Source organism: Zalophus californianus, chromosome 4 (assembly GCF_009762305.2).
Source record: "Zalophus californianus isolate mZalCal1 chromosome 4, mZalCal1.pri.v2, whole genome shotgun sequence".
Lineage (NCBI taxonomy): Eukaryota > Metazoa > Chordata > Mammalia > Carnivora > Otariidae > Zalophus > Zalophus californianus.
The window spans coordinates 76304634-76320357 of record NC_045598.1 but is presented as its reverse complement, the minus strand read 5'-3'; the positions used below and the strand labels follow the sequence as shown (position 1 = coordinate 76320357).

The 15724-nt window shown below is 37.0% G+C and overlaps 1 protein-coding gene across 4 annotated transcripts in view; it reads left to right on the top strand.

The window, feature by feature from the left end:
- The window catches only part of ZNF644 (zinc finger protein 644), a 208187-nt gene that overhangs the window by 118570 nt on the left and 73893 nt on the right, over window positions 1-15724 (top strand). For 2 of the 4 annotated variants that reach the window (XR_003523446.2, XR_003523448.1), the window contains exon 6: window positions 2356-2456. The gene's annotated coding sequence lies outside the window, so the exon portion shown is untranslated. Of the gene's footprint in view, window positions 1-2355 lie in introns of those variants that run through there. The other 2 variants (XR_003523433.2, XR_003523439.2) reach the window with 2 other exon arrangements.

The following is a 15724-nucleotide window of genomic DNA, read 5'->3' as shown; positions in this document are numbered from 1 at the left end:
TACTGAAGACTTTATTATATAACAGAAGATTCCCCCATGATACTGGTCTTTGTAGTAGTATCACCCAGTACTATAAACAGCAAATGAAATGCTTATAGGTCAACTGAACTGGTTCTTAGAAGCAGTAAGCACAACCTTCAGAATGGGAAAATCGTTTGGAGGCATGTTTATGGTATTTTTGGTGGATTTTAGTATTTTTGGTGTTAAAAAGACTGTTAACGCACTGAGAAATAGGGTTTACCGTTCAGTTAAAGCCTGGCTGGAAACACGTTTTATAGCAGTTCAGAATTTCTTTATTTGCTTATTTTTGGAAACAGTAGAACTATTACATTAACATATCAGTTTATGGCCACTACCTCCGTTCTTCATTCCCAGACCTGCACATATTTTTGTAACCCCAGGATACATTTTATCTCATATCTTCAGTCTCTCTGTAAAAGACTTTTTGTAAAATAAAATGACATTAACTTCCCCACTGCCAGAATTCCCAAATGCCTCGGGCTCCTGACCATAAAACAAATCTTGGGTAGGGACTGGAAAATCTAGTTGCTTTAACATTTACTTAAGAATTCCTGCTCTTTGTATGTATGTATGTATGTATGTATTTATTTATTTAAAGATTTTATTTATTTATTTGAGAGAGAGAGAGCACATGAGAGGGGGGAGGGTCAGAGGGAGAAGCAGGCTCCCCGCCGAGCAGGGAGCCCAATGCGGTACTCGATCCCAGGACTCCAGGATCATGACCCGAGCCGAAGGCAGTCGCTCTTTGTGTTTAAAAGACAAAACCATTTGGCAAAAACCCTCCTAAACCTTCAGAGAGAAAGTAAATGGATTCTTAGAACACACTCATTCCAATCATGGTATGGTTAATATTCATTCTAAACTGATAATGTTCAGGAAAACACTTATATTGCTATTTACAGTGAACTTTCACATGGATGTCCTCCCCACTACACAACAGTGAGTAACATTGGTAACATGAAGTGTCACTGTCCAGTTTCAGAGCCCCTGCCAATAATTAATATGTATTTATTCAACAAGTAGGTGATAGGTGCTTTCTGTGGTGAGCCGTTGTGGAGTCTGTCAAAATGAATTAAGACCAGTCCATTAGTATTTGACTTAAGCTGGGCAGGGTGTAGAAATGCTCACACATATTTAAACTAATGAAATTTTTATTTTCTCATCACTGGGAAAGAATTTAAATTCAAATGGGTCATCACCATGGTCCTAATAAAATTTTTGTTAGATTGTTTTGTTGTTTCTTTTTTTGGCTAATTATTTAATGTAAATAATAATCATAGTGGATGAATACATCAGTAAGTCAGTGAATTTTATATACCACACATCTAAGGTCATTCTCAAGATTTACTTCTTCACTGAATTTTTTTCCTGACAGTAACGGTTAATGACAGTGTGACCCCAATCTTAATTACTGTGAGTTAGCACAGCTCTTCTGCATTGCTGTTGGCTAAGGCATCAGATTCATTGGCTGGTTCTTCCAGGGCGGACATAACACGTCACTGACAGTGACAGAGTAGAAGACAGGACGAAGGACGCAGAGGAAAGCAAACTTCAGTCAATACACTAAGACACACTAACACAACGTCACAATTTGTGCCCAAGGAAGAAATGGAAAAACATACAGAGGTCCTCCTGATCATGAGGGAGATCTTAATTAATTAAATACTAAGTTGGGGTGGACCAGGGGAAAGCATCAGAAGGTAAGTAGAAATACAGAAGTAAATTGGGTGTTTCCACCATGTACCAATCCATTTATTTAATTCTTATTCACAGTATAATTCGGTGGAACCATGTGAAATTGCTGATATTCAGCCATTTTTGACCTACAAAAGTGGTCGTGGGTGTAGTTCAACTTAATAAAACTACAAATTATCGGAAACAAGGTAAATTTGTAAAATACATAGAAAAGCACACTAAATTATCCCATTGCTTCTAGTAGTAGGGAACTAGAAAAACAATAATCCAGAAAAAGTTTTTTTTTTTTGTAAATGCTGTAGTCAACTCCTTAACTTCAAATACTTACGGACTTTTAATCCAAAATACTCTACATATACTTGGGGAAGATTTGAGAAAACTACACGTTTGCAAGGTTGTTTTGGAAAGAAAGTAAGCTAGTTAAGCAGACGTTTTCTATCAGCTTCAAAGGAATGTAACACCAAGCAGTGTTTTTCAATTTTTAAGAATCTGGGGGGAGAATGGCAACTTTAGAAACAATCAACAACAGTCACCTGCTGGTGAGTATTAGCCAGTCTTTCTGCAGTGACCATGCAAAACTTCCTCAGCTTTGGAGTCTCCCACCCATAATGTAACTTTGACCTGTGTTGCTATTCACAGGTCCTCCACCACCCTATAGCAGGAGAGTCAATGGGGGTCTTCAAGCAAGCATTTGGGCCTGGTTGTGCCAGCCTTGCCCTGACCCACCCCCTGGGCACAAGTGGGATATGGACTCTGAAGAGAACCACTGGGTGTGTTGTTCCTGTCACTTCTCATCCATTGTTTCTGGGTCATTTGAGACCAGCTTTTTGTGTTTGCTAACAGATCTTTATATATATATATATATATATATATATATATATATGTTAATATATACATTTTTATATGTATATAAAATACTTTATATATGTATATATAATGGAATATCATCTAACCTTAAAAAGGAGATCCTGCCATTCGCCCCTAGACAGATGAACCTGGAGGGCATTATGCCAAGCGAAATAAGCCAGACACAGAAAGAAAAATACTGCATGATCTTATTACATGCGGAGCCTAAAAAAGGTTGAATACATAGAAGTAGAAAGTAGATTGGTGGTTACCAAGTGGGGAAAATGGGGAGATGTTGGTTAAAGGGTGCAAAATTGCAGCCCTATAGGATCAGTAAGTCTGGAAAGCTAATGTACAACGTGATGACTATAGCTAGTAATATAATACTGTACTGAATACTGGAAATTTGCTCAGAAAATAGATTTCAGCTGCTCTGACCACAAAAAAAAAGTAACTATATATAGACATGGATATGTTAATTCGCTTGACTAGTATCATGTCACTATGTATATGTATGTCAAAACACCAAGTTGTACACCTTAAATATATACAATTTTTATTAAATGATAAAACAGTAACCTTGTTTTTAGCCTTGAAACTACAATTTGAGCAGGGCTCAGTAGGGGAATACTCAGCCCTCTACTACTTACTGTTAACTGGGGCTGCTCAATAGCAAATCTGCTGAAAACTCATTCACTCATATGTCTGATGGTTAATACTAGCTGTCAGCTTGGACTTTAGCTGGGCTGTTGTCTTGAACATCATCATGTGGCCCCTCCATATGTTCGGGCATTCTTCCAAAATGGTGATCATCACCATTTATCACTCATTCCAAAAATAAGTGTCTCAGAAAAAGCTGGATGGAAACAGCATCTCCTTTTCTTACTCTGCAGCTTAGCAGTAGCCTGAAAATAACAGCCCACATTCTAGGTACCTTTGGGAGCAGAGTGGACTCTATTCACAAAGAATTGTCATTATTTGAACTGTCTGGTGGCTTTGTGTAAAAACAAGCTTTACCTATATTACCTGGCTCAAAACTCATCCAGTGCTACAGCTGCTATACAGATGGTATTTGTTGAGGTATATACAGGGAGACATTTTAGTTGCTGCTGCAAAGGGTAATAAGTTGGGGCAAACAATATCTTCATGAAAAAGCTTGGGAGAAAAGACTAGGGAATGCAGTGTCCATAAGGGCTTAGAAAAGCTCTTGACATGGAGATCTAGAAGGCCACACACATGCACAGCGTTGTGTGCATGCTCAAGAAGACCCAAGAAGCTCCCTAAGCTATCACTTCTGGCTGACCTTGAGGCTCTGCACAAGCAGAAAGAAAGCTAACACAGAGTTGTAAACTGCCTGATTGTGTGCTGTAAGTATGCCTCAACACACATTCAAAGCCCCTTGGCAAAAGCCAATATTCTATGGGTTCCAGGCATTTAAGGAAGTCTCTATACAATTATTAGCTGACCACTAAGCCAACCACGAAGAAACTACAGTGGCCACACATAGGAAAGGATATAGTTTTATGGGATTAGTTCAGAAAAGTCACTAAACAAGAGACCCTAAGGGGAGAGAGAAACTAATTTCCAGACTTGCCACATTGTGATAGTCAATATATCCAGTTTTCTAAAAACAATGAGGCGTACTATGAAACAAAGTATGACTCCTCAAAAAAAATTTTTTTTAACTAATAGAAATTGTCTAGAAAAAGCCCAGGTATTGGACTTTGTAGACAAAAGCCTCAAATCAACTACTTTAAATATGTTTAAAGGAGGGGCGCTGGGTGACTCAAAGTTAAGTGTCTGCCTTCAGCTCAGGTCATGATCACAGGGTCCTGGGATCAAGTCTTGCATTGGGCTTCCTGCTCAGTGGAGAGTCTGCTTCTCGTCTCCCTCTGCTGCTCTCTCTCAAATAAAATCTTTTTAAAAAATAATAAAATAAATGTGTTCAAAGAAAATCCCATTTAGATAACTAAAGAAAATATCAGAATGATCTCACAAATAGAGACTATTAATACATAAAAATGATAAGTAAACAAATGGAAATTTTGAAGTTGGAGAGTATAACAACTGAAATTAAAAATGCACTTGGATGGCTCAACAGATTTGAGCTAGAATGAATCAAAGATTCAATAGAAATCAGTAATAGAAGGAAAATTGGGAAATTCACAAATGCAGAAATAAACACATTTCTAAATAACCAATGGGTCAAACAAAATTGTAAGGGAAATAAAATAATTTGAGATAAACAAATGAAATCACATTATAAAAAATTTAAAGGATGCAACAAAAGCAGTAAGTAGTAAGAGGTTAGTATATAGGGGCACCTAGCTGGCTCAGTCAGAACATGTGACTTGATTGCGGGGTCATGAGTTCAAGCCTCATGTTGGGTGTAAAGTTTATGTGTATATATGGGGGGAGGGGTAAACATAAAGGTGTCCATGCTTACAGCTTACATTATAAAAGAAAAAAGGTCTCCAATCAATAACCTAACCTATCTTAAACTAGAAAGAGAGGCCCCTAGGTGGTTCCATCAGTTAAACATCTGCCTTTCGCTCAGGTCATGATCTCAGTGTCCTGGAATCGAGCCCCACATCAAGCTCCCTCCTCAGTGGGGAGTCTGCTTCTGCCTCTGCTGCTCCCCCTGCTTGTGCACTTTCTCTGTGTGTCAAATAAATAAAATTTTAAAAATTAAGAAACTAGAAAAAGGAAACTAAACCCAAAACAGGCATAAGGAAGGAAATAATAGATGATAAAAATACAATAGAAAAAATCAACATAACTAAAAGATCCTAGATAAAAGCAAACTTGACAAAACTCTACATCAAGAAAAAAGGCTCAAATTACTAAAATCAGAAATGAAAGGACATTACTACTGACCTTACAAAAATAAAGAATTATAGAGGGGATACTAGCAATTATATGCCAACCAATTAGATAACTAGATGAAATGGATAAATTCCTAGAAACACAAACAACCAAAACTGATTCAAAAGAAATAGAACACTTGAATAGAACTAGACAAGAAAAGAGATTGAGTTAGTAATTAAAAAAAAAAAATTTAAACTTCCAATACAGAAAAGCCCAGGACTAGATAGCTTCACTGGTGAATTCTTCCAAACATTTAAAGAGAAACTAGCATCAATCCTTAAAACTTTTCCAAAAAATAGAATAGGAGAGAATGTGTCATAATTCAATCTAATAGCCCAGTGTTACCCTGAAGCCAAGACCAAAGACAGCATAAGAAAGGAAAACTATAGACCAAATCTCTTATGAATATAGATGCAAAAATCAACAAAATGCTTGCAAAACTAATCCAGCAGCACACAAAAGTATTATACTCCATGACCAACTGGAATTTATCCCAGAAATGGAAAGTTGTTTCAAAATTTGAAAATCTATGTATTACACCATATTAATAGAATAAAGGGGGGGAACCCATCATTTCAATAGGTGCAGAAAAGGGCATTTGGCAAAATCCAACATCCTTCTATATAATATAAATATATGTAAATTGTGACAATAAGAATATATAGTGGGGGGAGGGGAGGTAAAAGTTTTTATATGCAAGTGAAGTGATAAGCTTAAAATAGATTATTATAAATATATTTTATGTAAATCCCATGGTAACTATGAAGAAGATACCTATAGAAGTTACACAAAAAAAGTATCAATTCAAAAAACCACAAAGACAACAGAAAAAAAGGATAAAAACTACAAGACAGAATGGTTAACAAAATGGCAAAAGTCCTTCTCTATCAATAATTACTTTAAATGTAAATGGACTAAACCAAAAGAGAGTGACTGGATAGAAAACCTGGATCCACTATATGTTGTTTACAAGAAACTCACTTTAGGACACACATAAGCTTAAAGTGAAGGGATGAAAAAAGATTAACCCTTAGCTAGAGTAAAAAAAAGAAGACTCAAGTAAAATCAGAAATGAAAGAAGACATCACAGTGGATGTCTCAGAAGTAAAATGAGACTATTATGAACATATGTCCGTAAGTTGGATATCCTAGAAACAATGGATAAATTCTTAGAAATATACAACCTATCAAGCCTGGGTCAAGAAAAAATAGCCTGAACGGCAAATAACAAATACGGAGATTGAACCGGTAATCAAAAACCTACTATAGAAGAAAACCCCAGGAGATTTACAGGTGAATTCTAACAAACATTCAGAGAATTAATACCAATTTTTTTAAACTCTTACAAAAAATAAAAGAACCGTTCCAAACTCATTTTATGAAGCCATCATCACAGTGATATCAAAGCCAGACAAAAACACCACAAGAAAAGAAAATTATGGGTCAATACCTCTAATGAATATAGATGCAAAAATAACAAAATCTAGCAAACTGAATTCAGTAGCACATTAAAAGGATCACACACCATGATCAAGGGGGATTTATCCCTGGGATATGAGGATGGTTCAACTTAACAAACCAATAAATGTGATACAGCACATAAACAGAATGAAAGATGAAACCCAAATCATCTCAGTAGATGCAGAAAAAGCAAGAAGAACAAAGTTGGAGGTATCATACCCCCCGGATTTCATAATATATTACAAAGCTACAGTAATCAGAACAGTTTGGTATTGGCATAAAAACAGACATACAGGCCACGGGAAGAGAATAGAGAGCCCAGAAATAAGTCCACACATTTATGGTCAACGAGTCTTCAACAAGGGTGCCAAGTATGCACAATGGGGAAAGGAAGGTCTCCTCAGTAAACGGTGTTGAAAAAAAAAAATCCACATGCAGAAGAATGGAATTGGACATCTCATACCATATACAAAAATCAACTCAGTGGATTAAAGTCTTTAAGGCCTGGAACTATAAAACTATTGAAAGATAACAGGTAAAATGCTTCTCGCCATTGATCTTGGCTATAAAACACCAAAAACACTGGCAACAAAAGCAAAAATAGGTAAGTGGGATTGCATCTAACTAAAATGCTGCAGAGCAAAGGAAACAACAGTGAAAAAGCAGCCTGTAGAGTAGGGGAAAGTATTTGCAAACCATGTATCTGATAAGGGTTTAATAAGGGTTCAGTGAGGAACTTACATAACTTCGTGGAAAACAAAAACAAAAAAATATTTTTTAAATGGGCAAAGGACCTGAATGGATATGTCTCAAAAGACATACGAACATATAAATGGCCCAAAGGTACATGAAAAGATGCTCAACATCCCTAATCAGCAGGAAGTGCAAATCAAAACCACACTGAGATTAGAATGGCTGCTACCAAAAAGATAAGAGATAACAGATGTTGGTGAAGATGTGGTGAAAAGGGAATCCTTGTATACTGTTGGTGGGAATATAAATTGGTATACCCATTATGGAAAACGACATGGATGTTCCTTTAAAAATTAAAAAAATAGGGGCACCTGGGTGGCTCAGTCATTAAATGTCTGCCTTCAGCTCAGGTCATGATCCCAGAGTCCTGGGATCGAGCCCCACATCAGGCTCCCTGCTCAGTGGGGAGCCTGCTTCTCCCTCTCCCTCTGCTTGTGTTCCCTCTCTGTGTCTCTCTCTCTGTCAAATAAATAAATAAAATCTTTTCAAAAAAATTAAAAAATAGATCTAGCATATGATTCAGCAATTCATCTTCTGGGTATATATCCAAAGGAAATGAAATCAGTATCACAAAGATATCAGCAATTCCATGTTCATTGCAGCATTATTCACAATTGCCATGATATGGAAACATAAGTGTCTCTCACTTATGTTTCACTCACTAAATGGCTAAAGAAAATGTCACACACACACACTAGAATATTATTCAGCCTTAAAATAAAAACAGGAAATCCTGCCATTTGCAACAACATAGATGAACCTGGAGGACAGACATTGTGTCAAGTGAAATATGCCAGACACAGACAAATACAGCATGATCTCTTATATGTGAAATCTAAAACTCATAGAAGCAGAGAATAGAACCGTGGTCGCCTGAGGGCAGCATAGTGGGGAAGTGGGGGAAATGGGGAAATGGTACAGTTTCAGTTATGTAAGATGAATGAGTTCTAAAGTTCTAATGTATAGCATGGTGACTACAGTCAATAATACTGTACTGTATACTTGAAATTTGCTAATATAGTAAATCTTAGATGTTCTCACCACACACACACACAAATGGCAACTAGATAGGGGGAAGAATATGCTAATTAGTTTGATTGTGGTGATCATTTAACAGTGTGTACCTACATCAAAACATCAAATTATACACTTTGAATATATACAGTTTTTGTGTGATGATTATACCTCAGTAAAGCTAAAAAAAATACATCCTTTTATGATAAAAAACATTCAACAAACAAGGAATATAAGAAAACTTCCTCAATCTGATAAAAGACATCTATGAAAAATCCACAGCTATCATCATACACAATATATGCAGAAAAGACTGAAAGTTTTGCCTTTAAGATCAGAAATAAGACAAGGATGTTTACTTGCTCTCAAAACTATTCAACATTGTACTGGAGGTTTTAGCTGGAGTAATTAGTGAAGAAAAATAAAGATACTCATATTGGGGGGGAAGGAAGCAAAATGATCTCTCTTTGCAGATGGCATGATCTTATACATTTGGAAAACCTTAAGCCCTTGACATGCATGCCAAGACCATCCAATGGGGGAAAGAATAGTCTTTTCAACAAATGGTAGTGGGACAATTAGGTATCTTCATGCAAAAGGATGAATTTAGACCACTGCCTCACACCATATACAAAAATTAACTCAAAATGGATCAACAACCTAAATGTTTTCAGAGCTAAAACAAAAAAACCTTAGAAAAAACACAGGTATAAATCTTGGTGACATTGGATTAGGCAACAGTTTCTTAGACCTAACAAAACATAAGCAACAAGGGCGCCTGGGTGGCTCAGTTGGTTAAGCGACTGCCTTCGGCTCAGGTCATGATCCTGGAGTCCCAGGATCGAGTCCCACATTGGGCTTCCTGCTCAGCAGGGAGTCTGCTTCTCCCTCTGACCCTCTTCCCTCTCGTGCCTTCTATTTCTCATTCTCTCTCTCTCTCAAATAAATAAATAAAATCTAAAAAAATAATAAAATATTTAAAAAAACATAAGCAACAAAAGAAAAAACATATATTGGACTTCAATGAATTAAAAGCTTTTGAATCAAAGGACACTATCAAGAAAGTGAAAAGATAACCTATAGAGTGGAAAATATTTGCAAATCATATATCTCATAAGGATCTAGTATCCAAAATATATAAAGTTCCCTTACACTTCAATAATAACCCAATTTAGAAACAGGCAAAAATTTTGAGTAGATATTTCTCCAAAGAAGATTTTTAAATGGCCAATAAGCACATTAAAAGATGCTCAACAGGGAGGTACCACTTTACACCCACTAAGATGGCTGTAATAAAAGACCATAAAATGTGTTGGTGAGGATGTGGAGAAGTTGGAACCTTTATATATCACTGGTAGGATTGTAAAATGGTATGGCCACTTTGGAAAACAATTTGGCAGTTCCTCAAAAATGAAGAATTGAAAACATGTTCACACAAAAATTTGCACATTAATTTTTATAGTAGCACTATTCATAATAGCCAAAAAGTAGAAGCAACCCAAATATCCACCAATTGATGAATGGATAAACAAAATGTGCTATATCTGTACAACAAAATAATACCCATAAGAACAAAGGAAATACTAACACATGCTTAAATGTGGATGTATCTTGACAACATGATGCTAATGAAAGAAGCCAGACATAAAAGGCCAAATATTGCATGATTCCCTGTATGAAATCTGCAGAATAGGCAAATCCATAGAGATAGAAAGTAGATTGGTGGCTGCCAGGGAATTGAAGGGAGGGGCTGTGCAGAAGGAAGAAGGGGAAATGGGAGGGACTGCTAATAGATATGGAAGTTCTTTTAGATGTGATAGAAATGTTCTCGAATTACTGTGAATATACTAATATCCACTGAATTGTAAACTTTAAAATGGTGAATTTTATGTATGTGAACTATATTTCAATAAATAAATTACAAAATAAGAGATGAAAATGAAAAGGGGGTCACTAAATCCAGCCCCATTCAAGGAGATGGGAATAAGACTCCACCTTTTGATGGGAGGGAGTGTCAAAGAATTTGTTCAGCAAATGTTTCCAAACCACACATACTAAACATTCATCAGAATGGCTAAAATTAAAGACTGGCAATAAATGTTGGCCAAGAGCAACCAAAACTCTCACTGTTGGTGAGAATGTAAAATGATACAAACACTTTGGAAAACATTCTGGTAGTTTCTTATAAAATTAAATATATGCTGGGCACCTGGGTGGCTCAGTTGGTTAAGCAACTGCCTTTGGCTCAGGTCATGGTCCTGGAGTCCCAGGATCGAGTCCCGCATTGGGCTCCCTGCTCAGCAGGGAGTCTGCTTCTCCCTCTGACCCTACCCCTTCTAATGCTCTCTCTCTCATTCTCTCCCTCTCAAATAAATAAATAAAATCTTTAAAAAAAATTAAATTAAGTATATCCTTACTATGACCCATGACATACTTAACATGACAATCACATCCCTGGGTATTTATTCAAGAGAAATAAAAACCTATATCCACACAAAGGCTTGTACATAAGTATGCATAGCAGCTTTATGCATTATAAACCGAAGCTGGAAATAACAGTATTGAATAAACTGGGGTTTATCCAAACAATGGAATACTACTCAGCAATAAAAAAAGAGTGAACTACTAAGACATGCATAAACAGAAGTAAACTTCAAAAACAAACAGTGAAAGAAGCCAGACACAAAAAAGAAAACAAGATATTGTTCCAGTTTATATGAAACTATAGAAAATACAAATCTAATGTATAGTGACTGAAGGCAAGTTGGTGGTTGCTTGGGTTGGAGGTGGGACACTTTGACTTCAAAGGGACACAAGGAAACTTTTTTTGGGTGATGAAATTCCTGTATCTTGACTGTGGTAGTGGTTACACAAATTGGTCAAAATATATAGAAATGCACACCTAAATGGATATATTTCATTCTATATAAATTACCTCTTAAAAAAGTTAGGCAAAAAATTCATCCAGAATCTAACCCTCTCTTAATTGTTTCTGTCCTGATCAAAATCACCATCATTTTTCACCTGGTTTATCACAACAGGCTTCTAACTTTACTCTTGACCTCTTTCAGCCTATTCTCAACATAGCATTCAGATGATGCTTATTAAAACACAAGTCATATGACACCATTTTTCTATTTAAAATCCTCCAATGACTTCCAATCTTACTTTAAGCAAATGTCAAGGGAAACTAATATACAGTAACTCTTTATGTGATCTGCCTCTATCCTCCATCCCCAACATCTCTCTGCCTCCTTTTCCACTCCAGCATTCTGGCCACTTGGTGGCTTTTTGAACACCCCAGGCACGTTCCTATCTCACACCAGTACATTGCTATTCCTTTTGCTTTGGATGCTTTCCCCCAGCATTCCTACATGGCTCTCTTTCTCACTTCCTTCAAGTCTTTACTCAATGTTACCTTTTCTGCAAGGCCTTCTTTGACCACCTTATTTAAAATTCCAAGCCCTTCTCTGGGTTTAAAAACATTTTGGCAATTTGGTGATTTGCGGAGATACTTTACAAAGTAAGTAGTAAATAATGTGAAAATAATTGATTTTTTTTTTTCCTTCGTGAAGGAAATGTTTGTTAGGTCTGCTCAGCATCTGTATGGGGCTCAAATTTGTGCTAACTCAATTTGTTGACCTGTAAATGCAGGGATGCCTCTAACACACTCTTATGAACCTCAAACGATTTTACCAGCTTGAAAAGCTCCAAGGTAAGAACAGGTATTTAACAGTGAAGTGGGAATCTTGTTGGAAGTTGCCATAGCTATGAACAGCATGGCCTAATTGTGAGAGACCAAGGACTCCTGTGCCACATAAGTTGGGCTGTTACTTCCAAACAGAAAGGGCATAAATTGACTAGGGCCTGCTTTTTGTAAACAGGTTTCCAACATATGCATAACTAAAAAGAACTGTTTGGGACAGACTCTTCTGCTTCCTGTCCCTCTGCCCCTCACCCCCCTAAGTTTTGGTCATCAGCCCAGGCTTTTTTATTTTTAATTTATTTAAAAAATTTTTTTATTATAAAGGTGTTTTTTTTTTTTTATTTTTAAGTAATCTCTACACACAACATGGGGCTTGAACCCACAATCCCGAGATCAAGAGTCGCATGCTCCCTGAGCCAGCCAGGTGCCGCATTAGCCCATGCTTTTAAAAAACAAAACAAAAAACAAACCTTCAGGGACTGAGTGGGTCTCAGAAAAACCTGTATATTGGAAATTTTGGAGAAATCCTTTGCCTTTTATTATGACAAATAGAGAAAGTGTGAAGTCCAGACTTTCCATGGAGACTGAGAATAAGGTTAGGCTTAAGGCCAGCTGAGAAACAATTTATGCTGTTAAGGGCATATTTAATATGAGTGATTTCTGAAGTGTTTGTCATTTCTGTTTTCTCCCCCTGAATTGTATAAAGTGCTGACTGGTGTTCTCAAGGATAGAATTTATTCTCAGAAGACCGTATCTCCTCCTTAGGGGAAGAAGGGCCCAGCATTGCTATGGCAGGAGTTCTTGATTCGGAGTGAGGTATTGAGTGGAGGTGGTTGGGCCTTCACATAAAGTGACCTGAAAAGGGGAGAGAGGGGGGCACAAGGAGAAGAAGAAGGGGAGGGCAAGGATTCTCGGGCCAGGGAAGAAAATGACTTGCTCAGCGTTATGTGTGTATGTGCCAGGATAAATATATAAATGTATGCATATTAAATTCAAAGTGTTTTCTCTCCTTACCAACTTGATTTTGCTTGTTACTACTGGACCTTCCACCACTGCTGGGCCTGGAGGTGTGAAATGATAGGAACTAAAGGAGGCTGGATCACTCCACCTGGGAAAAAACACAGAGCCCCCAAACAGGCCCTAGAGGTAAGGCAAGTGAGAGAGCCACAGCCCAGAGCTCTAGGAGTCTGAGGGGAGGGGAAAGAAAGGAGGTCTGAGTGTAGTAGACAAAGAGGAGTTGAAAGAGTTTTCCTATGTGTTCTGAGGTGTAAGTGCCCTCTGCCTCTCAAACAAAAGCTTTCCATAATGATGCACATTCTCCTCAAAGCATCTGGAATTGGATTGGGCTGCATCACTGTGGCCTTAAGATAACATTTAATGGCAAAACTGAGATTAGAAGTCAGTCTTCCTGTCTCCTTTGTTAGCTACTAAAGAATTACCACCTTGGATAATGTAAAGATGTTGGTCCAGCCCCTGCTTCCTGAGAGCTGCGGAGTTTAGGAGATGAGCAGAAGGTTTATCTTGGTTCCTCACAACACTTCACAACTCATGCTGGGCGCCCTGTGGAGAAAGACTTACCCCTCACCCAGGGCTCTCTTCCCAAGAGGCTCTGTGAAACTTGGGGAAAAGAGCAGAAGTGCTTTACTGCCCCAGGAGGCAGAGTGGGACACAGCCAGGAAGACAATAATCACCTGTCCCATGGAACACATTGAAACTGTAGCCCACTATGAGCCCCTTTTACTATTCTTGCCCCTGCTCTGAAATCAACTTTTCCTCCAAGGAGCTAAATTATTGAAAAGACTATTTTTATCAATTGAATTACCTTGTGACCTTCTTTGAAAATCCAATGACCCTATATATGACTATTTTTAAGACTCCCTTCAGTTTAATTGTCTATGCTTATGACAATACCATACCGTCCTTTATTAATATAGCTTTATATGTAGTAAGTTACAAAGTCAGATAATTTAAGTCTTCCAGTATTGCTCTTTTTCAAGATTGTTTTGGACACTGTAGGTCCTTTGCATATTCATATAACTTTTAGAATCAAGGAATCAATTTCTATTTTAAAAATCTGGCATTATGATTGGGATTATATTGAATCTATAGATCAATTTTGGGAGAATTGACACCTTAAGAGCATTGAGTCTACCAGTTCATAAATGTGAAATGCCTCCTATTTATCCAGGCCTTATTTAATTTGTTTTAGCAGTGTTTAGTAGTTTTCAATGTAGACAGAGTGCTCACATACATTTTGTTAAATTTATTACTCAGTTACTAAATTTTATGTTATTTGATGCTATTATAAATGGAATTTTTTAATATTCCATTTTCTAATTGTTTTCTGCTAGTATATAGAAACAAAGGAAATATAGTTGACCCTTGAACAATGCAAGGATTAGGGTCAATGACTCCCCAAAAATTTAACTACTAATAGCCTACTGTTGACTAGAAGCTGTGCCAATAACATAAACCGTCAATTAACATGTATTTTGTATATTATATGCATTATATACTGTATTTTTACAATAAAGGAAGAGAAAATAAAATGTTATTAAGAAAATCATAAGGAAGAGAAAATACATTTATAGTACTGCATATAAGTGGACCCACACAGTTCAAACCCATGTTATCTAAGGGTCAACTGTACAATTGATTTTTATATTTTGAACTTGTGTCTTTCTATTTAGTTGTAATAGTGTTCTCCAGAGAAACAGAATCAATCAGGTGTACGTATATATAGAGAAATTCATTTTAAGAAATTGGCTCACATTATTATGGAGGCTGGCAAATCCAAAATCTGCAAGTTGGGCCACCAGGATAGAGACCCAGGGAAGAGCTAATGTTGCACGTCAGGTCTGAAGACCATCTTCTGGCAGAATTCCTTCTTGTTTGGGGAAGATCAGTCTTTTGGTCTATTCAGGTCTTCAACTGATTGGATGAGGGCCACCCACATTATGGAGGGCAATCTCAACATACACCAATTTACTTATTTATTACTTTTTAAAGTAGGCTCTATACCCAATGTGGGACTTGAACTCAGGACCCTGAGATCAAGAGTCGCATGCTCTACCAACTGAGCCAGCCAGCTGTCCCTCAACATCCACTGATTCAAATGTTAATTTTACCCAAAAATACCCTTACAGAAATATCCAGAATAATGTTGGACTAAATATCTGAATACCATTTCCCAGCCAAGTTGACACATAAAACTAACCATTGTACTTGCTAAGTTAGTAATTAAATTCATCTACAAATAGAGATGACAAAGGTATTTATATTCCTTTCTTCCAAATCTTTATGCTTTTCTCCCCCTTGTTGTATTGCCCTCTTAGGAACTCCAGAGCTATGTTATAAGAA